The 23,470-nt window shown below is 47.8% G+C and overlaps 1 long non-coding RNA gene across 1 annotated transcript in view; it reads right to left on the bottom strand.

The window, feature by feature from the left end:
• LOC144139417 (uncharacterized) overlaps positions 1–9,274 on the bottom strand; it is a 47,657-nt gene extending 38,383 nt beyond the window's left edge. Inside the window, exons 1-2 of the long non-coding RNA XR_013316200.1 lie at positions 9,224–9,274; positions 3,591–3,655 (exon numbers count right to left, since the gene is read on the bottom strand). This is a non-coding gene — a long non-coding RNA (uncharacterized LOC144139417). The remainder of the gene's footprint in view (positions 1–3,590; positions 3,656–9,223) is intronic.
• Between the last annotated feature and the right edge of the window lie 14,196 nt (positions 9,275–23,470).

The raw sequence follows: 23,470 nt of genomic DNA, 5'->3' as shown, positions 1-23,470 counted from the left end.
CGCAGCATCGTATAAAGAATCTATGGCAGCGAATGAAAGCGATACGGTGCTGCAGACGCAGACACTCCATACGCTTGCGACCAGGGATATCGGCAGAAATTTCCGTTAATGCGTGGTCGAGTAAGAAAAGCCAATAGTGTTTTTGAAGAAATGTTTCACACTTGTGCTTATTTAGATAAGCCGGTAGCGTAGCAGCTGATGCACCCGAGGAATCTCCTGAGCCGTGTGGTGCTCTCACTTATCAGTCTACTTAAACGCTGGCGGATCTTAAACAGCTTTTGAACAAATCTCTTGAGCTGGGCTTTCGCACTGCAAAACGTTCGGCAACGGTATTTCTGTGGCTCTCCTCAAACGGGTGACACATCTTTAAGGGGCGATAGTCTTTCTCTAGCATATGCACGCGACGTGCTCCATGAAGACGCACTTTCTAGCGTAAGTAGGCTGCGAAGTTTTTTTACTCTGTTATTTTTGCGGCAATGTCAACGTGTCTGGCGATATGTAGATCGTAGGGTGCTGCACGGAGAGGATATAGAGAGAGAGAATAAATATTTTTTTTTATCGAGCAGAGGCTGACGTGGGGGCCTCGACCCGTGGAAGGCATCCCTAGTACCGGATGCATGACGTCGGTTGGGTGTCTATGCTCGGGTCACCAGTTCAAGCTTTATATACGGGTCTCTGCTGACCAGGGAAGCCCTCCACTGCTCGAACGTGGAGTTGGGAAAGGGGGTAAGTCTGGAGTTCGTTGGCACTCTTATATGATGTGGTAGAGGGTGCCAGGCTGGGGAGAGTAAGCAGTGATTGGCGTGGCGGTATTTTTTGGCGCTCGATGGAGCACCGTTTAGAACATCAAACAGCTCTTGCTCTTGCCATGTGCTGAGTTTTATCGGGCTCCAGCACGGACAGGTACCGCCAGTTTGTGGAGCTCAATGTAAAGAGTGACACCAGGTGGCGGCGTCGCCTTAGCAACACACTCTTGGCGCCTCACACGCCTCGTGCCGGCACGTGTGCCACGTCAGTGAATCCAACATATAGAATAATCGGAGCCGCAGTTATCTAAACACCGATATAAATCAATTAGCTGGAACTAACCGAAATATAGGACGCAGATTGGCACCTGCAAAGCACTTGAAAAAAAAAACTTTCTTTTGAGAAGTATTTTGTCCACCCCTTAAGAATATGGTAACATTTTCCCACAGAGTGAACACTATTAGAACATTTGTTCTGTGAGCACGACTTCTAAAGAAACAATTGTTTAATTAGCCTCCAGACGGAACAACATTTATGGAAGGGCGCCGGGTCTGGTTAGCCGCCGTATAAAGGACATTGATGGGGTGAATGTACACTTCAGGTGTATTCCTCAATTATTCACAAGGAGCGTAAGATCTTGCGAAAAGACACATACACTCCTCACCATCACCACCACCATCATCATCGTCAGCCTACTTATGTCCGCGGCACGAAGATGGCCTCTCCCATTTACCTGCAACCGCCCCTGTCCCCTGCCCTCAGTATTTTGTTTATTTCATCACACCACCGCGTTAATGGCCTTCCCCTTCTTCTAGACCCGTCTCTTGTTGTCCGCACAGCTACCCTAATTGTCCACCAATTCTCGGTTAGTCTTATTACATCGCCAGCAGGAGGTGAAATTCTTTTTTATTTCAATCGGATATCTTTTTCTATACTTTGTTGTCTGATCGAGGTACCTCGTTTCCGGTCCCTGAGGGATACTCCTAACATTATTTGTTCTATGTCCCATTGAGCAGGCCTAAGTTTGCTCTCTAATCGTTGAGTACGGCGCCAAGTTTCAGCTGGTTATGTCAACAGTGGCAGTAAGCGCTAGTTTTAGATTTATATTTTCAGTGACAGAGCCAGCCTACTTTTAATTATTCGCGAGTACTTGCCGTCACCTCCCATTATATAAACACGAGTGATTACAAAATCTAAGCAAATTATATAGGAGGCTAAGATAAATAGTCACAAGATGCACAACCTAATATTACGGACCGTTAGATGGTTGTAGTGCACAAGAAATATGGAAATGTCTAATCAAGCAGCGACATGAATAATGACATCAAGGCCGCAATGCGCAACAACACAAACCTTCTTCCAGCTCACACAAGGCGCAATCTCCTTTTGAAAGCTTGTAACCAACGGTGACTTTCTGCAGAACCTCTTCGCCCCCCCTCCCGAATTTCATTTGAGCAGGCACCATGGTATCGCTTCAAGAGGCGGGTTTGCTTGGCTTAGAGTAACCGTGTTTTTAGGTGTCAGGCAAGGTTACTTTCTGTTCACATGCGTGGGCTGCGTGCGTGTTATCGAAGGCAGCCTTTGGTTAACCTGCTACTATGGGCTACGTTTCCCGGAACACAAAAAAAGTTAAACCTAATAAACTATGCATTCAACGCATTTTACGATTTGCCAAACATGATTATTCCCAGAAGTAGGTCGTTTAACCTTTGTACAATGTAGAATCTAGCCGATAGTCCCGACAGATGCGGACAAATTTACAACATAGACAAAAAACGCAAAAAAATAGGGAAGGTTGACTGGATATGCAATAAAGAAACCTATACATTGCAAACATTGTAGTCTACCAGGCCTGTTTTAATGTGCACTATACTATGAAATCAATCCTTGTACATCAAGTCTTGGCGACTGTATATGTAGTCTTGTTAACTTTAGTTTAAAAGAGTTTGAGTAAAAATAGAATAAAAATGCCATTCACACAAAAAGGTTTTCCTTTGAAACATTGATATTTAATGGTAGTATTATTACGTGACTTTCTATGAGCGTGCTTCGGGGCCATAGGTCATGGCTTATATCCCTAATACTGAAACTATGGTTTACTTCAGAGGTTTCCATAAACTCTCTACACTTACACCCACCCCCAAGAAATTCGGAAAGTTCGTGTGTTGCTCAACCAACATTCATTTTCCCGCGTATTGAATTAGGAAAACCACGTCCGCTATTTTTTTATCAATGTTTTGTTTTTACACACCTTTCTCAAATTTATTTGGCCGTTTCTCTCATAAATGCGCACATCAGCTAAATTTTTTGTTGTAGTCAAAAACAAAAACTTAAGCCAATCTCACAGAAGTTTTTATTAGGATGCTGAGTGTTTTCAATGACAAAGTAAAATTCTTTTTCTAATATATGTGTCTTACACGGTATGGTGTAGTGTAACCAATTATTTTACAAAGGTACGACTTGTAAGCTGTGGACGTATTTTTTTCCATTTGAACTTCTTTTTATAGGCAGACAGTTTTGAAGAAAGATTAGAAAGACCGCTCTCCTGAGGATCAAAATTGATGTACTTAAGTATCTCTCTCTAAGTCTATGCTTCCTCCGACTGCCGCATTTAGCATAACAATCGCAACTCAAACCAACGGGCACGACGGTTCGTTAAAGGAGAACCAGAAAACTGATCACTGCGATAAGGGCGACGTTACGTTTATCAGGCTGCCGTCTAAGCTACCATCAGTGGTTCATAGAGACTTTCACCACACGTGTACCAAACGAAAAAAACGGTTTTACTGAATACCACTTTTTAAACAAAGTGAAACCTATGAATGAGAAAAAAACCTACTTACAGCGTTCGGGCCAAAGCATGCTGTTACGCCAATGTGTCCACGCTCACAAGGCCAGAGCACCAGCACTAAATGTAAGCATACAGTTAATATTGCAGCCTAACCTATTGGAAACACCGTTGTCAACAATTCAATGAGCTTCCCCTGCAGCCCAAATTTGATACAAAAGTGACTGTTTTCAAAACTGCATAAGGGTGTTCAAAATTTTAAAATATTTATTTGCTTTTACTTTGGTAACAATGTTTTAGAACAGACTATTTATATCAATATAATATCGCTGGACCCCTGTTAGTTTATACACATTGCGAAAAAGTGATACAAAAATGCTTTCCGTGCTTTTTCTCTACACGTTTATCCACACGTATCTACACGTTGCACCAAATGTCTTTACGGCTATTTGAAATCCATGATCTTATTTTTAGCCATATTTAACATGACAATACACTTCGTGCACGTGTCTTACCGATAATAAATATTATGTATGCAAATATTATTTAACCGAACATTTTCTTTACCAAAGCAGCTTGCGTACATAAGTAATTTGCAGAATAAAGACGAAGTCATTTTATCCGTCGAAATTATCTGCTTTAGGTCGAAGGTTACAGAGATGTTTTCTGCTGCCTTAGCTTGTTCTTCCTAGTTGGGAAATGGCGATTTTATTGCTCTGAAATCGAACGAAGATGGTAAATACTTCGGAGTGCTATGCACGCTCTCTGCGTTTTCAAAATAGCCATGTGTCCTGCAATCCTCCCTGTCGATGATTGGCAGCGAGGGGTACAATACGTTTTCGCCTTTAGTGGTGCTTACAGGCTTATTTGAGCCCTTGTGCATACGTCACTGTAGAATCGCGCTACGACGATTTATGACGCATCCAGTAATCGGGACACAGTATAGCAGGTAACACCAAGCAGCCGCTTCCGAGGAATGCAATCGAAACTGATAACGACCACTTTGCTCCTGTACATGTGCTTGTGGAAGCTGGAGCTAAGCTTGTTCCCCAAAAAACACTGACAACGCCTTAACGTTAACACTTGCACGTTGCTAAACCATTTGCGAAACGTAGCGTTTTGAAACAACGTCGCAATATTGAAAAATGTTCCTTTGGGATATTCTTTCTCGAGCTTTTCAAATAGGACAACGCAAAGTTCTGTATGATATTCCCTCACTCAGTATTTCCGACATACAGTGGAGAATCGACACGCCATATGTTTTACCGCTATGGAGGGAATAGAAAAAGTTCTAAGGTCACATCTTTCTTTTTGAGTTATTTTCTTTAACCCACTGCCACTTGTCAAGTTAAGTTTGGGCTTGAAATTTTCTTCAGGTGGTACTCATGCCAAAGCATTTTCTTGCGTTTATTTTATTGGGTTCTGGATAGTGGTTTCCAACAGGTACTCTAATAGAATAAGAAGTTCTTTCCGTCATTACTGAGATCGGTCCAATCGGACAGCATGTAAACATCCACCTCAACTCTTTTCTCCTTAGATCGCAACAAAATAGGTATGTTTAGGTTATATTTGTTTCACCTGCACACGTAAAAACGCTCGTAAATCAAAAAAATTGTGAAACGTCGCGAAAGTAACCATAGCCGTAACCGTAATCACGTTAGCCTGTGAGAAAAAAAATATTTAAGGTGGAGCTTGCACCGCATTACAAAGAAGCGTCCTGGGGACGTTTTCAACAACATGAAGTTGTGGAGCGTACTCGCCGTTCCAAAATTAGCAGCCGTTATTCAGTACCTGCTGCGATTGCGTTTTTTAGCAGTTTCTATAACTTCTTACTTGGAGCAAACTTTTTGCAAATATTTTATTTCTGTAAAATTTCATATGTTTACAGGCTTGTCTTCGAAGTGTAATTTCGAGCGCAATTTATTACAATTCATCCCTTTTTTTACTTCGAGAATAATCTATGGCGCTGGCAGGGTTAACAAAAGTAACTGAGATGCTATTGAGAGGATTTTCGTCTGCCTTTATTGGTGCAAAAGAATATGGCTTTTCCCTGCCATTCATTTTTCGTTTCATAGCTATTTTCATCGATTGCTTTCTGCTTTTACAGCCATAGCAGGAAATTGAAAATTTTTATTACATTCTGCGAATGCGGATATATTTTTCCGAATTGTAAGAGGTATGAGGTACAGAATAGAAACCGCTGAAGAAATCTTACCCAAGTATATAAAAGGACACTGAAGAAATGTTATCTGTGCATGCTTTCATACCATTCTTTATTTCTCAGTGTAACAGATGTAAGAAAAAAGTATTTATGTGGGCTGATATACCACCACAACGTTTTTGGCAAACCTAGCAATGCGGCTTCAAACAAAAATGCGTTTATGGGGAATAAATACAGAGAAAAAGTCATTGAGCAGCTTTTATGTATCAAATTCTCCACACAAAGCGGAAACCTAGGGGCTGCCGAATTTTAAAAAATTGACCAATAACGGGGGGAGATGCGAAATGTATTGTGGGTTACCAATGATTCCTGTGCCACTGACATCATTCCGCAATAGTGAGGCTATTCTTCTGAAGGAAACTGAGCCGGAAACATCGGCGTTAATATTCAAAAGTAGCTATTTTTTCCCGGAAGCTCAAATACCCTAAGTGATCGAGGGCTGCGCAAAGTCACCACAAGTTTCATACTCACCAGTGTAGAGTAAAAATTCGTATCAGAAGAGTTTTTTTCTCAAAATATTTATTTAGTGCGCATTGACCGCCCCTTGGACGAGGCTAAAGTGACGCAATCTCCTAAATAAGTATTAATAAAAATATTTAGCTAAATTCTAGTACTTTTCGATGGTAACGGCAGCTTCCTCTTCGTTATGTAGAATGTAGTATGGTGGCTAAAGTAGAGCCCATACAATTATGACGTGTACAATTTTACCAAACAATAACTGTTGTTTCTGCATACTTCAAGCGACACGTTTTGAGATACTTATTAATAAATTACTTTTTTCCAACCAAATTTCTCTTTACGCGAAGCGTTAATCGAAGCCACTTCACCAATATTCCTTGTACCTTAAAAAACGGCGTATAATGAAAATTCATTGATCTCCCACGACTACAATGCAACAAACTTTAACCTTGTCACTATCAAACAATTAAACTAGATTGCCAGCTATAGCTTGTATATTTAGTACGCAAGTACTGCCTCTTCTTTTGAGTTTATACATATAAAAGAAGATTTATTATTGTTTCAACGATTTACAGAAGGTTAAAGAGAAGCGTGGGTAAAGAGCAGCCTCCTTGGGCAAGGCTTATGTGTACGTGCTGTCATAAGAACCATTAGTGCGTAGGTAGGTGACCAGACATCCCGTTTTGCCCTCTTTTTGTACCAATAAACAACCATGTCCCGGTTTTCCAGGGCTGCATGGTTTCAAAATTTCCGCAGAGCAAGTCTAGAACAAGAAATGTGATGAATCGCCACAAGTAAAATTTAAAAATATTACCATAGATATTTCAAAATATTTAGCAAGAGAGTAACATTTTCATGTATTCTTACCCAGGAACACTCTAAATGTTATTCCCCAAGAATGCTTTGAAGAGGAATTATTTCACCAGTGGATCATTGTCAAACAAATCATTGCACTCTTGACCATTCTCAGGAGTTTGAAACTTTTCAGGTATTTCGCTCGCTGAGAGGTGTGTACAAGCATTTAAATGGCTGACAGCAGGGGATGTACGCGTGTCTGAGATTTCTCGCGACGCTGAAGTGGCTCTGTGTTTTCCTCGAACCATGGTTCTAGTTGACCACGTTTTTTTTCACTGTGAACTCGACGTGGGCATCAAACTGGTGTCAACAGTGTGTACAGTATTACTTGTCGACTGAGCTTTGTGTACAAGTGCCAAGCATTTTACAATTGGCTCTTGCATGATCACAAAATATCCGGGCGATCTGTACGAACGTGAGACCTGGGGAGGAGCAAAGCAAGGTGATTATAACTGTTCAATGACTGCAACTCTCTCTCTCTCTCTCTCTCTCTCTTGCCACACCGTTCGCAATTATATACGCAACATACAAATTACGAACACGGAAGAGAAATGAAATTCAAAAGGGACAACTGAAAATTTTATAGTTAAAGCGAGTACGAAGAGGAATAGAAGAAAGCGAGCCAGCGCTGAAGAAAAACGGGTGTCTCGGGGTGTTCGAAATTTTAGTACGTGCGTTTCTCCATGGAGATAACACGTTCTAGCATGAGGCGTTGGAAAACGAGTGTTCCGGTGTTTTTGTATCGTGAAAACCTGAGAATTCGACGACATGAGACAACGACGACGTGAGACGACGACGACACGCGACGCAGACAGCCCTAGCCCCAAAGGAGCTTCTCCCCTAAACACAAATCGTCGTTAAGATACACCAACGCAGGACCCGAAACGGAACGTTTCAAATGAATACATGTAATTGAAATGTCAATGGCCTGTTCCCTGGGCCCGAATTAGGGCTTAGTGATAAATGTTTCCTTTTAAATTAGAGCACTTCTTTGAACTAAATCGCTCAAGCAAATGTCAAACTTTTGGCTTTTCTACGCTTCTCTTCCCCCCTTCCCAGTCTGAGGTGTCCCATTTTCAAACTCCAGGAGTGTGGTCACCCTATGCATAAGGCATTACCTCACGGTGTGTGCGGCCCCTCTTCAGATATACCTGGTGCGACGTCATACCAATATATACAAATTAGGCAGATGCCCACAATTTGGCTATACAAAGAGTTGTTGCCGTAGCGTGCCTCATAGCACTCGCTATGACTTCTTGGGATTGAGGGTGTATTTTATGCTTGAATCTTGGATCAGCACATAGCCTCCTGTCTCTTTCGAATTATACTTTTCTTCGTTGCGGATGATGTCCTCATATGCTTTTGTTTTTACTGCTTAGTGAGGTAATTGCACAGGACCTTTAAAAGCTCAATTGGCATTTTTTTGTGTTCATTTAGCACACGTTTTAAATTTGGGATGAATATTAAGGGAAAATAAACTTTTCAAGGGTTGTTATTTTATGAACGAAAATGTTGCACTGTAGTATTTCGCGTAAGGGGATATCGTTCATACTGAATATTCTAATACCAACACCGCTTCGGAAAGCCTTCTGGAAGCTTCACTGTGAAAGTCGATACTTGTCATAAAACAACAGAACAGCCAAAGGAGCAACATGGGATTTCGTAGAACATTCAAACATAAATAACACCTTCTTTATACGGCCGCATAACATAGATTCACAGCTATCACACAACATTTTGACTAGTTACAAATACGTTGTCTTGTTGCTACTCGCCTTATAAAGATCATATTCACTCGATTTGCACGGTTATCTGTGTCGTGAATAAATATACACGCACCCAAGCAGTCTCTTAAACAGTGGTTAGCTCATTATAAACAGCGTAGGGTGCAATTAGCGCATATGTTGAACTAATTGAAAGTTTTTCTTCCCGAAATACATAGCGAATATCCCGGTAATTGGAACCTCGGTGTTATACTAGCCAACAACAGAAACGATTACGAGGAACTTCAATTTGCCACCGCAAATTTTGTACACAGACGGTAATATGCTGTCAATTTATTACTTGTCGCAGCATGCTAGGGCATTCAGCGTCACAACAGTTTTACAGAAGAAAACGAAAGAGTTTAAACAGCAATGTCCTTGAGCACTTACGGAGAACAGCGCCAACGAAGACGCACAAATGGTAGTGTTGCATTCTCGGCATCTTCTCTTTCTGTGCCGCCAACACGACGCACCGACTTTTATAGGTGCACCGAGGCACGTTTGATGTAGAATGCATTCCCTTGTGAGTATGCCTGAGTGAGTGAACGCGTATCTTGAGTGAATACCTTGGCAGTTGCAATTCTCGTGTTCAAACTTGCCATCCGCTGTCATCTGCCTGTATCTTTGTTAAAAGAGTAGCATTCTATTTCAAATGCTGTGTGAAAGGGCGATGACTTAGTGGTTTTAAAATTAGGTGCTCTCTATTTTTCAAAATTTCAAATGATTATGAATTCAAGTGGATGTTCAAGAAGTCGAGTTTGTAGTGTGAACGTTATCTGCTGTGACGTGGAAACTGACCTTTTCACATCCACAAAAACTCTCTTCGAACTGGAGCACATAGAAATTACAGTTATTGTTTGATATCTATACCAGCAATAACTGAGATTTCTTTACTATGCACTCACTGGTACGATCTTCTCAACTTATGAATTGCAAACCTGTAACGCATGTATCTTTCAGTATTTCGGGCAAAAGGAAGTAATGTAAGTATTCATACCATGTAGAAAAAAATTTCTCACCGTAGGTAAATAGAGAGGTATTTTATAATTCCATTATCTAGTAACCTAAAGGCAGCATGAAAAGCTTTCAGAACCTAACTAAATGTTGACTAGTAGCAAGCTCCCATTAAAAAGTTCCCGGTGAACGAAATATTTTATTAATACCTCAAATAAAAACACATACAATTCCCAAACAATTGTGACACGATTTCCTTCCCTAATCTGTGAACGCCATGCTGGAAGACTGAAGAGTGACTGCAAAGAACCAACAGGAAATACGTCGTAGCCTGACTTTAGCCACAGAGCGTGGCACATAAAGATTGGTAATCGGTGTTTTGTTCTTACTGAGAATATAATTTGGGTACACCTTAAATGTAGGTAATCATTTTAAATGCAGAACATTTCAGTAACTCACGATGTCACCCGCGTTGACGCCTGCAGTCCGCACCCCTCCCTAATATTAAAAAAAAAGAAAATACTATCCGGCGCCAGTTTTCGAACCCTCGATACTGCGGGCGAAACGCAATGTACATGGTACTCCACCCACTGCGCCACAAAGCCGACACAGAACGGGACCCTACGAACGCGCCAACATTAACGTAACGCAAACTACTTGACGTAGTGCGCCCCCGGAAATGCTCTGCATTTGATCGTGCCCCTCGCGAGGGGGATGTTCCACTGCGTCTACCTACTGGCCAGTACACTCGTCGCCATCTGTCGGATGTTGTGCGAACCCTTTGCGGCTGTTGGCGCGCGATTTGAAACGACATTTACAGCGCAAGCCCTGGTAATCTTTGTGCTTGTTCTATCAGAAATATTCATGTCACAGATAAGACAAAAACTTCTCTCGCCGTCCACCATTTCGTGGGTAAAACTTCTTTTGTACTTTTCGAAACGCACGCTTCGTCGACAGAAGAAAGGTTAGCCAAACAAATGGCAGAACGGTTGGTATGCACCAGTCGACAACAAACTCCACACAAATAAATCGAAAGTGGGTGTATGCACAACACAAACACTGAATAAAATAATGTAGGCGTACTCAGTAAGCATAAGATAGGAAACACCATTGTATCACTATTCCCTTCTTTACAACACACGAAGTCCAAGTGTTCTGGATACGGACTACAGCTTGCATCGCCCACTCACTAGTTCAATGCGCGGGATACGATTCCAAAACGCACAAACAGTTCCCGGCGAGCCACAGATGCTAGAATTCACTGCACTAAGCGCATTTTCCTGCAGGCAAGGCCATGTTTGAGTATAAGCTCAATTACAGACTGTATTTAACATGGCTTTCCTGTACATCATCGCGTGTAGGCCCTAATCACATCTTGGCAATTCGCATTGACGGCCCAGGGGGGGGGGGGGATGCGGAGAGGGGGGCAGCGGTTTGGCTAGTATCACCAGTATTGCGCTTTCTTATTTAAAAAAAACGTTTTTGAAGACAACTTTACATAACACCTTTTGCACACCGCCGCTAATGCAGGCCGAGTCCTCTTTTTTGCGTTTATCCAAATGGCCCTGTTGAAGAATTTTAAATACGATTTGAAAGCTAGAAAATACAATGATAAATACAATTGTTACATGATATATAGAAGCCATAAGATAGCTATTGAGAATATTTCTTCTCTATTTTCGAGTGTAACCACCGCATACCGTCGCACCCTGGTGTTCACTCTTCTAGGAGTGGGTCTCTTTAGGGTTTTAGTTTTGGCGTGGAGCGTTGGTGGATCCTCGTGTGTCCTTGGGGAATTGGAGAGATTGAAAATGCTAGGGAAAGAAGACTGAAGAAAGTGGGGAGCAGGCAAAAAGCCCGCCAGCAGGTGGTGCGAGTACACACCTCGAGAAAAAAAAATGCGGTGAGAGAGGTCCTGCTAATCGAACCTCGAAAATTTACGCCGTAGAACCGGGAACCTAATTACAGGGCCGTGACAAACGCCCAAGAGGTACGACAACTGCTGCGTAGGTTAACAATAACGGGTGCAGCCGATTGAAAAAAAAAAAGATTGGATTGCAGTGAAGATTGCAGTGCGCCACACCCACAACGAAAACAGGCCAGATAGTAATTTCGCAAGTATTAGGGACAATAGGGTTAATTCTTAAGCGAAAAAAAATACTGAAAGGTAACAACGAATAAACTTAACAAACCATTCCTTTTTGCTTTTCTAGGCCGCTTCTTTACGAGACTTAACAATAAATGTACACATTGGTTCGGAGAACAACGATAAGTAATGAATAAACAAATGAAGACTTACATAACCCTCCTATTAAGCGCGACAAATATTTGAACACCAACTGTGCATACATCAAACAAAAAATTGGCCGCGTATCTGCTCCTTTTGTTGCAAATGTCGTCAAAAGACAATAGTCTTTGTAGACATTTGCCAAGGAAATGCCCCACTTTGCATTCCCGCTCACCCCTCATGCTGTTCCTGTATCGTCGCGCTCATTACAACGTAAACACACTAAAGGTTCGCGCAAGGCGATTTAAATTTACTGCGTTTTACTGCTACAGGCCGGGTTCCTTGATGCCAGCGCTGCAGTACGGCGGACACGCGCGTGAATGGAGGCGGCTGACTAGAAGATTTATAGAGCCGCGTGGTTGTGCTCCACGTGCGTTCCAAGCAGAACGTGGAACCTAGCTAGTGGAACCTTTCGGTGTTGTTGCCGCATGATTTTTTATATGCCGCCAGGAGGTGGTGGTGTTCTGCAGTAGATGTAGATTATCATTTGCTATCGAAAAACCAAGCATTGATGAATTTTTAATAAAAGAACACTGTAAATATCTCTTGTGTACTAATTTCCTGTCGTATATTTGCGTAATGTCTTACTCTTGTTCAACAAAGTTGACAAGTATGAACATATAAACAAGGCGTATACCTTTACATGTGACTGTGAGTATAAAAGACTGTTGCGCAATATCAATTTTACTTTGGCCGGGTGGCTGAATTGAGTCACAGACACACAGACGGACAGACAGACATACAGACAGACCAAAATTTCTGGGTTTAAGTAGCCCAAGAAAGACTATCGTCTTTAAAAGACGAACCTGGAAAAAAGCGCTTCCCGTGGTGGGAACCCAATCTGGCTCCCTCGCTTTATGATAGCGTCGTCTATGCGATTTTATTTGTGTTGGGATCTCTCGCGTGAAGTTTTTCTCGCCAGTTCACGCGCGTTCACTTCTGAAGCACGGTGCACCGACACCGAGTTTATGTTACAGACGCCGAGTTTGTGAAGCCGCTTTTCGTGTCTTCGGCGCGTGCTGACGCACTCCCTCTTTTGGAGATATGTGAAAGCTAGCGGGCAAAATGATCGATTTCTGATATTCGTGAATAACATGCAGCGCCGATTTCCGAAATCCTTGTGAAGTGCAACAGCCGGGTAATTGTAGAAACTCCATCCTAATAAATAGGCTGAAACATACCTCCGACCAAGCCACACGCATAATGAGGTGTTTAATCACCAAAGCACGGGGAATGCAGGAGGTCGACACCCTTCACCTCGTCGAAGCATTTTTAATCTCAAAAATTACTTACATCCTACAATATGCTCTTCGCACAAAGTTTGAAATCGAAAAGCTGGATGTTATCGTTAGAAAAGACTACAACCATGTTCTCGGACTTCCCGTCCACCGACAAGATATTAAAGCTTGGGCTGCGCTGTACGGCTGACGACCTCATAGAATCCCATCTTTCCATCCAAAATAAAAGCTGGAAGTCACAAGCACAGGAAGCGGTCTTCTCTGTCGTATGGTGCTCACACCCCCTGTGCAGCGTCATACGTCTCAAATCAGATATATCCGCTCCAATATTATGAAACAGCTTTACATTGCGCCGCTTCCTCAAAGCATGCTGCCGTGCATCATATTGGGCGCAATGGAGCCAGAGTAAGGCTATCCACACTTATTACGAGAAGGATTCAGCCACAGCCACCACGGACGCGTCTTCCTATACCGGCGTAAGAAAAATGACAACCATGGTTGCCTTCCACAATAAGCACGTCGTCAGCGTAACCCTCCCCGGATACGATCTCTTAGAAGCCAAAAAGCGGCCATCGCTACCGCCATAACGCAAACTAAAGCCAAATTAATCATAACCGATTCACAGCGAGCGTGAAATAACTTCTCATGCGGGCGAATTTCACAGACAACCCACCAAATCAGATTCCACAACCCACCAGGCAGATCAGGCATGATCCAATGGGCACTCGCCAATTGTGCCGTCCCGGGCAAAGAAATCCCCCATCTGTTGGCCCAAGAGTTATCGTGCCGGTCTCATAGATGCGAACATGATATGCGAACCCAGTTGACCATGTATGATGAGATACCTCAACACTATAGGTTACAACGCGTTACCTATACTGCCCCGCCTCAACAACTAACGAAAGATGAGAAACGGCTGCTCTGTGCACTCCAGACGAATATATTTTCCCATCTCACTAAATTTCATATATTGCCTTACCCCATACATTCACCCCAATGCTGCTTCTCAAGTTTCTAGGACCATCTGTCATATGGTAGAAGGCTGTGCCCACGCCCCACTACATTCGCTAAATTCCTGTTTTTCTTTTTACGAGCTTTGAGAAGGAGCTCTGACCACCTTTGTCTTCAATTATAAGCGCGTGCTGATGATGAAGGGCTGCTCAGTCTAGTGAAGCTCAATGGGTCTTGGACTGAGGATTCTTGCCCGTATTGCTTTTATCAATAAACACGTTTACTACCTCTCTCTCTCTGACGTACGAAGAGGGTCGGCAAGTCCTGCTCTTTTTAAGCCTTGCACCATTAGTGCAAACTGGGCTAAGAATAAGTTTTTAGAATCATCTTTTTGACGACACCACGTGGACTGGCTTCGATTCCCGATATCTCTAACGCTTTATGTTCCACGCTTTTTACTTCTCTTTCCAATCTCTCTCTCTCTCTCTCTCTCTATATATATATATATATATATATATATATATATATATATATATATATATATATACATGTTTTCGTCTTGTTAAGAATAAATGAGTTGTTATTGCGCCTGCTTCCTGTGAAAGTTTCCGTGTTTTTTCCTGTGTCCGTATCTGTTAGCATAACGACCACAACACACCTTCAAAAGAAGACAGCTTCCAACCTCATTGACCACATCCAGCGGCCGACCCCTGGCCCCAGTCCGTATGCCGACCTCAAAGATATCGTCCTCAACCACTACGATGTTAAAAATGGGCAGACGACAAAGACAACAGCACCGTCCGCCATTAAAGGCCCCGGTCATCCTCCGTTGCCGCCCTCGATCCCTTTACGGGTACCATCACAACGCGACGCGGAAGCGATACTCCGATGACATCCAGCGCTACCAGACCTCTACGGTCTTCCGCTATCTCGAGCTTTGCCTCTCAAGAAAAGGCGATCCCCAGGAACAACTTTCAGCCCGACGGAGCCGAACGTTTCTTTCGTGCCCAGACACACGCAAGCATCGGCTCCCCTGCTACTCTTGGCTGGGAAAGTGCACCACCTCCGCAGGTTACGGGTAAAAGTGATCTCCAGGACCACTGCACTCCAAGTTTATCACAGCACTCCTTCTCACCTCAGGTGGTGCAGCCTCCAGCAGCCACCTACACCTCGAGGACTCCGTGAGTCGAAGTTAACGTCGAATCACAAGACCTTGCCCTAGACAATACACACACCCTGACTACGATGGCAAGATCGGAGCAAGGATTGCTGGACAATCCTCGCAACAAACGCCACCGAAAGCAGAATCAAGTGTCCCCATGCCATAAACAGACGCGTCACACGCGGGTAACCTGATCTCGATTTATTCCTTATTCCAGGACAATACTTGGTAGACGCTGTAAAATGACCTCAGCTTTCGGCCAACAAATAATACAGACGAAACTACCTCGCAGGATGGGAATCGGACGTCACTGCAGTTCAAGCGCTGCTCACCATTGCAAACCTCCGCGATGGCGCCTCCTCCCGCGGTTCTGCAAGCTCCCCAGGCATCGGTGAAGCCGCGGAGCTGACACTGAAGCACAGCCAAGCCATAAATTCAGGAGTCATTGCGATCCACTGCGCGATTCCGCAATTCCTGCACTAGGCGATTACACCACGATAATGATGATGATGATTGCTATTGGTTTCCCCTTTAAAGCGGGGTGATGAGATGTCATCTTACCAAAAAGGACTTATATAACTATGTTTTACACGCTTGGTTTAATAGTAGCGCTGCTTAGGGCCGGCACTAAAGCTTATTAGGCCCGAAATACTTTCTTTTCCCTGTTACAGGTGGTAACTGTCCTAGGCAATATTCCCCTCTCTGCTTTTCGTCCACCAGCTTTCTAATCTTCTTTTCGTCCCCTCGACAGCCTTGAAGGTAACTTCCTCTCTGATACCCTTAAATCCTAGGGCTTCCGGAAGCCCAGTATTATCTTCATGTAGATTTAGATGAATACCCTCACATGCTAACACTATGTGCCACATAGTTTCTGTTTCTTTTCCGCAGACCACACATACCCCATCATTTTGTGAATACTTCCCCACAAAACTCTTAGTTCGCAGGCAACCTGCTCTAGCCTCAAAAAGCAAAGAACTGCCCTGGGAATTATTGTAGAAATTTTCCTTTCTGATGTTCATGTTCTCAGCCCTGCACAACTCTAAGGACGTTTTAGCTTCCATTTTTTTCCTCCATTTATTCGTTTCAATCTGCCTTGCCTCTTTTTGATTACCTTGGCTGTTTTGGATCCTCCACTGTTCTTTCCGTATTTCATCGTTGGCCTTCTAGTCTTTCTTAACCACTGCGTTTCCATGCTTTTCAAGTATCGATACCTAATAACCTTAGCTGCCCACCTTCGTTGATCCATTGCCCTCAACCTCATCTCAGATCATATTTTACTCTGAGCTTCTCTAACTTCAAACGACGCCCAGCCCGTATCTCCCTGAACTGCTTCGTTAGTTGTTTTTCCACCATGCGCGCCTAAGGCCAAACGTCCTACCGTTGTCTGGTTTACTTCAAGGCCTGGTAGAACGTCTGATTTTATTCAGAGTACAGCATTCGTAAACGTGAGACCCGGAACCATTACTCCTTTCCACATTGCTCTTTCTACTTCATATTTGTTGTACCCCCAAAGAGCTCTATGGTTCATTATATCTGCGTTTCGCTTTCCCTTAACCTTAAGTTGCTCCTCGTGAGTACTTAAGTAGTTATCCCCTTCGTTTAGCCACACTCTCAAATATTTATATTCCTTCACTCTAGGTAGTTCGCCTTGCTGGATAGACACTACGTCGGTGGTAGCGTCATTGAAAACCATTATTCTTGATTTTTTCTGCACTAAAATTTAACCCGAGGTCAGTGGCTTCCTTGCCGCTAATTATTATTAGCCGCTCCATATCTCTTTGGTTATCAGCTAAAAGGACAATGTCATCTGCGTATAACATTCCCGGAATATGCTGTTGTACCACTTCGCCTTGCAGCATATGGGTTAGACTAAGCCGTACTTGACTTTCTTCCAGTTTATTTTCTAACCCTGCCATGTAAAGCATGAACAGTATTGGGCTCAAAGAACATCCCTGTTTCAGTCCCCGATAGATGTTGACATGCTGGGCGCATTTCTGTCCTTCCCAAGTAAGCTGCACTCTATTGTCTTTATAGATTGCTATAAGGAACTGTACTAACTCGTCATCTAATCCCTGGAGTTTCAGCATTCTCCACAGCCGTTCTCTGTTTACGTTGTCGTATGCCCCTGGGGTGGCGCTGCGGTCGTTGAGGTGAGCAGACGTGCCTCACATCGGCTCCGCAGATTATGGTCCACTGTGCCGAAAATTCTTCACGAATTTTGGGAATCCTTGGTTCGAGGACATCCGCGTTGACGCAGCGATCACGCCGACACCGAATTTTGGTGAGCCGGACCATTTTTTACCAATTTTCGGACTTCGAGCGTTCTTCCGACGTGGCCCGAGCGCTAAGCCTAACGAGGCCTAGCACGACTTCGGGCCGCCGAGCCCCGCCTCTCGCTCCGCTCCGACGGCGATGACGACCACGACCTCACACTCTGCGATGGATACGACCACCGATTTGGAGTCTGGCCCCGCGCTGGGCTTCCGAGACGGGCGGACGACGATCACCGTTCACGGGTCCGACGAAGACGACGGCACCTCGAACGCCCAGGCCGGCTGGCTCCTCGCAACCCAGCGCGGCCGACGATCACCCACCGGCACCGGAGAGCCACGTCAGCACTCGTCTCCGGCAAGCCCTGCCAGCCAAGGTAGGCTGACTCCCGCTCCTACACGGGCCCAGTTTGCCCGAAAAGTGAATGCTACCATCGAAAAGGCCGCCCGCATGCCACGCGACACGGCCCGCGACGAATTCAAGATTGTGATCCGCCCCCGCGGCGGACTCATTGTTGGAAAGACGAAGCCCACCGACCTCATGCGAGCTATTGCACGAGTGGCGGGCATGGAACCGCAAGCTTTCACAGAAGACACTGCATGTCCCAACGTCGCCCAGAACATCGTCGTCGTGAGCACGCCGAACGACGCGAGAGCACAGCGCTACTCGACCATTCGAAGCATCACCCTCGGCACGCAAGTGTTCGAAGTCTTCGCATACCACGCAGCACCAGACAATACCGTCAATGGAGTCATTCGGAACATTTCACTCGAAGACACCCAAGAAGACATTCGCCGCTACATCATAAACAACTACAACCCAACAGTCATCGACGCGCACCGCATCGGCTCGTCCGAGGCTGTCGTCGTACTGTTCCAGGGAAACAAGGTGCCCATGTACGTGAAGTACGCCGGCGTCATCATTCGCTGCACCATCTACAAACAGCACAGAGAAGTCTGAAAGACATGTGGACAGGTCGGCCACCGTAAGGACGTGTGCCCTACTCCCAACCTGAACTTGTGTTTCGCCTGCGGCAAGACCAACCCAGGCCAGAACCACGAAGAGGAATGTAAGCCGCACTGTAAGCTGTGCGGCGGTCGCCACCCCACCGGCGACAGACACTGCAAGAATCGTTTCAAGGTGCCCTTCCAAGTGAAGAAGCGCCAATGGGAAACCAAGACTGCTGCGGCAATGGAAAAAGCCCGACGTCCTCCGCCGCCGGCGCCGAAGGTCAGACTTTCCAGAAAGGACGCGTTCCCGGAACTGCCGGGAGCGAACAAACAACGCCATCCATCACGCTGCGCGAGCCGCGATAGGTCCCGCAGTAAGTCACGAGGCCCGGTGACGCACGACGCCACGTCATGGGCCAAGGTCACAGCTGCCGGGGGTGGAGCCAAGCAACCGGCTCGTCCACGCTCGTCCGGCCGCGGCGACAGCAGAATACAAACGCCAGTGAAGATGATGCGTGATCAGCAAGACGTGATCGCCAAGCTGACTAAGCAATTGGAAGAGATCCTTATCACAGGACACCGTACGCCTACGACATCACCATGGGTGCTTGGGAAAACACCACAACCGGCGTCCCTCACCCCGCAACATCTGCAACAATCGCCCAAGCCGAGCCGAGCGCCAGTCATCCGAACGAGCGCCGCTCAAGCGCCCCACCAACCACCACAACAGCACACCGCTACCCCGGCGGCACAAGTTACTACAATAGAAGAAGAAGACGAAGACATCGAAGAAGAAGCCGATCAGGAGGACCGCCCTCCGCGCTCTCCCCGGTCAGTCAGCTCGCTATCGCCACCGCTCACACCGCGCGGTGTCAGTTCCGCAGTACGACTCCGCCGTCTCTCGGAACGAGTGGACAGCCTAGAGAAACGCATGGACAAGCGCTTAGACGTGCAGAACGCCAAGATCGACCAGCTCGCTGCTCGACTCGATGAGACCAACGCGCGGCTCGACGAGACCAATGCGCGACTCGACCGCCTCGAACAGTTCCCTTACGGAAGCTGGGAGCCCCCAACTCCAGCACGGTCAACTACAACCCACTCGTATCCCAACAATCACCATGACCAGGTCCGCCCAATCAAGACTAAAGATATGGCACTGGAACGCTAACGGCCTCCAGTGCCGCAGGGCGCTCCTACAGCAACACATACAGACCATGGACTCTCCGCCGGACGTCATCATGGTTCAGGAAACACACATGGAACGTATGCCAAGACTACCGGGCTACCGAACGCACGCTACACCTCCCAGCGCTCGCACCAGTACCAAGGGCGCGGCGCAGGGAGTCTGCACCTTCGTCCGGAAAGGCATCACCCACATACCGCACGACCGCTTCCTCGATCACGACACGGCCCTCGAGCTATGCGCGACCGAGATCGTAGTCGGCAAGAAGACGCAAGAATCACTCTACATGATCAACGTGTACAGTAACCCGCAACACCGCGGTCAGCGGTTCCGAACGTTGTTCCACAAGACCCTGCACAAAGCCTCGCGCCACCCGATCCTCATCGCCGGCGACTTCAACGCCCACCACAAAGAGCTTGGGTACGTACTCACCACGGCGAAGGGCAGAGACCTGCTCGACGAAGCCGTGGAAGCCGAATTCACGCTCGTCACTGACCCGCTACAGCCGTCCCGCATCGACACCTCAACCGCCCGAGACACCAATCCCGACCTCGCCTTCGTTCACCTGCCTGACGGCAGAACGACGAGCTGGCGAAACACGGGCCACAACCTCTGCAGTGACCATTACGTTATCGAAGTCGAGATCCCCCTGCGAGTATCGGGAACCTCTACCGCCAAGCGCACTCACAAGCTGGTGGACTGGCATGCCTTCCGTCAGCAAGACATCGCACCGACCATCGACGACATCGAGCGATGGACGCGTTGCCTGGTGGCCGCCACGAAGCGAGTCACCACGGAGATCGAAACGGACGACTCCATACCGAGCATGGACCCCCGCCTGGCACACATGATCGAGGCGCGCCGGTCCCTACAGCGGCGATGGAAGAAACACCGCCACCACGGCAATTTACGCAAGCGGATCGCCCGCCTCGGTCGCGAGATCGAGCAATACAGCCGACAGCTCTGTACCCAGCAGTGGCACGCGATCTGCAACGAGGCCGACGGACAACTCCACGCGAGCCGAACATGGAAGCTGCTTCGCCACCTCAAAGACGAAACCCAGAGCAAGTCCTACCAACAACACCGCCTGTCCCAGATACTACACACGGCGTCTAAGACCCTCGGCACAGAGGAGCTCTGCAAGCGCCTGAACGACCAGTACCTGCCCATCACCTCGAGCGTCGAGCATCTGGACTACCGAGGGGCGGCCTTACCCCGAGCTAGACGGCGACATCGAGGAGTGGGAAGTCCGCCGAGCGGTGCAGGACCTCAACTGCAAGTCGGCGGCCGGGCCGGACAACGTACACAACAAGGCTCTCCGGAACCTGAACGACACTGCCATAACGGCTCTCACACGGTACTATAACGACTGCTGGCGCTCGGGCTCGCTCCCCAAACAATGGAAGACGGCCCGAACGATCCTCATACCAAAGCCCAACAAGCCGCCCGGCATCGAGAACCTGCGCCCGATCTCCCTGACGTCGTGCGCGGGCAAGGTGCTCGAGCACGTTCTCAACAACCGCTGGCAGAGCTACCTCGAAGAGCACAACATCTACCCGGCCACGATGCTCGGCTTCCGAGCGAAGCTCAGCACACAAGACGCCATGCTCCTCCTGCAACACGACCTGCTCGAGTCCCCCAGCAGAACCGACTGGAGGGCAGTGCTCGGCCTCGACCTCAAGAGCGCATTTGACAACGTGCTCCACTCCGCCATCCTGGCACAGGTCAACCGACTGGGGCTGGGAGAACGAACGTACAACTACATTCGAGCGTTCCTGTCCCACAGGACGGCATGCATCCACGTCGGTCACCTACAACTAGACGAAAGGGAGCTGGGCAGCGTCGGCACACCGCAAGGGTCCGTCATCTCTCCCTTCCTGTTCAACATCGTCATGATCCCGGTGGCCGAGCGCCTCGCCCGCCTGCCGCACGTCCACCACACGATCTACGCCGACGACATCACGCTCTGGGTGTCGCGCGGCACCAACGGCCACATCGAGGAATCGCTGCAAGAGGCGATCTGTGAAATCGAGGCCTGCCTAAAGAACACGGGCCTCCGGTGCTCCCCGCAAAAGTCGGAGCTGCGTATACTGCCACCCCCCGGCCACCACAGGAAGGAAGCCGAACGCGAAGCCGGCAACATCACCCTCCGCACCGAGAACGGCACGACCATACCGCACGTCCGCAGCCTCAGAGTGCTCGGCCTCCACATCGACTCGGGCAACACCAACCACACGGCCCTGGACAAATTACTCACGAGGATGGGCATCGCGACCCGTCTCATCAGGAGGATTTCCACACGCCGCGATGGCATGCGAGAGCCCAACCTCCTGCGACTGCTGCAGTCTTTCGTGATGAGCCACGTCTCGTACGTCGGCGCGTTTCACCGATGGCTGCAGCACGAGCGGGACAAGATCAACGCAGCCATCCGCAAGTCCCACAAGACGGCACTGGGACTTCTCCACAGCACAAGCAACCGGGCCCTTGCGTCCCTCGGCGTACACAACACACTGGAAGAGGTGTGCGAAGCACAGCGCTCCGCGCAGCTCACCCGTCTCGGTACTACCAAAACGGGTCGCCTGATCCTGGAACGGGCCGGCCTCCGCCCGCTACAGACGGAGCCGCTCTCGGAAGACACCCACGAACACAGGAAGATACCCAACGACATTGCCAGACAACTGGTCGTCGCACCGCTCCCGCGCAACGTCCACCCGGACCGCAACAAGGAGCAAAGGCGAACCAGAGCCCGCGCACTCGCGGAGACGTACGCTACAGACAACACGGCGGTATACGTGGACGTCGCCCAACTCCCGGACAGACCCCACGCCTTCGTGGCCGTAGTGATCCGCGCCACGGACTGAAGCATCCTGAACGCCTGCAGCTTCCGCTCCCCCGGCGCCGAGCAAGCAGAAGAGGCTGCCATCGCACTGGCGCTACGAAGCGACCCCGACAGCACAACCATCCTGAGCGACTCCCGCTCGGCCATCACCAACTTCGCCAGAAGCAGCATCGGGGAAACGGCAGCCCGCCTGCTCCCCATGCGCAAGTCGACCACAACCAACATCAGATGGTTCCCGGCACACGTCGGACCCATCGCCGGAGGAGCGGCCAACCGCAACGAGACAGCAGACGCCGTCGCACGCGAGCTCACGCACCGTGCGGCGCCCCCCTGCGCCTCGACCGCGGGAGACGTCGGCCTCCAAGCGGAACCGCTGACCACGTACGGCGACATCCTGTCGTGGTACCGAGAGGGGCGCCGAGCGCTGCCTCCGCCTCACCCGAGGCTGGGCAGACGCGAAGGCGTCCTTCTCCGACAACACAGACCCGCACGGTGCTCACGCCGGCCCTCGCCCGACACGTGTGCCCCGGATACTATGTGCAAGTGCAGTGCAGTGTTTGTGCGCGTGAACCAGCAACTCTAGCCCACATCATGTGGGGCTGTGAAGTGCAGCAAGAAGGTGCCGAGCCGGACTCACTTCCGCCAGACATTGTGGACTACGTCAGCTCGCCCGACTCTGCGGCGCAGCTGCTCGCCATCCAGCGGCTCGAGGACGCCCTGGCCCGGCAAGAGCGAACGGGGGACCCTCCCGCGGGAGCGGACTCACCTAGTAGCCGACGTCGCGACGCAGGCCCACCCTCGA

This window comes from Haemaphysalis longicornis, unplaced genomic scaffold (genome assembly GCF_048455015.1).
Source record: "Haemaphysalis longicornis isolate Haplotype H1 unplaced genomic scaffold, Haemaphysalis longicornis Haplotype H1 scaffold_5, whole genome shotgun sequence".
NCBI classification, from domain to species: Eukaryota; Metazoa; Arthropoda; class Arachnida; order Ixodida; family Ixodidae; genus Haemaphysalis; species Haemaphysalis longicornis.
This window is presented reverse-complemented; position numbering and strand designations above follow the sequence as displayed.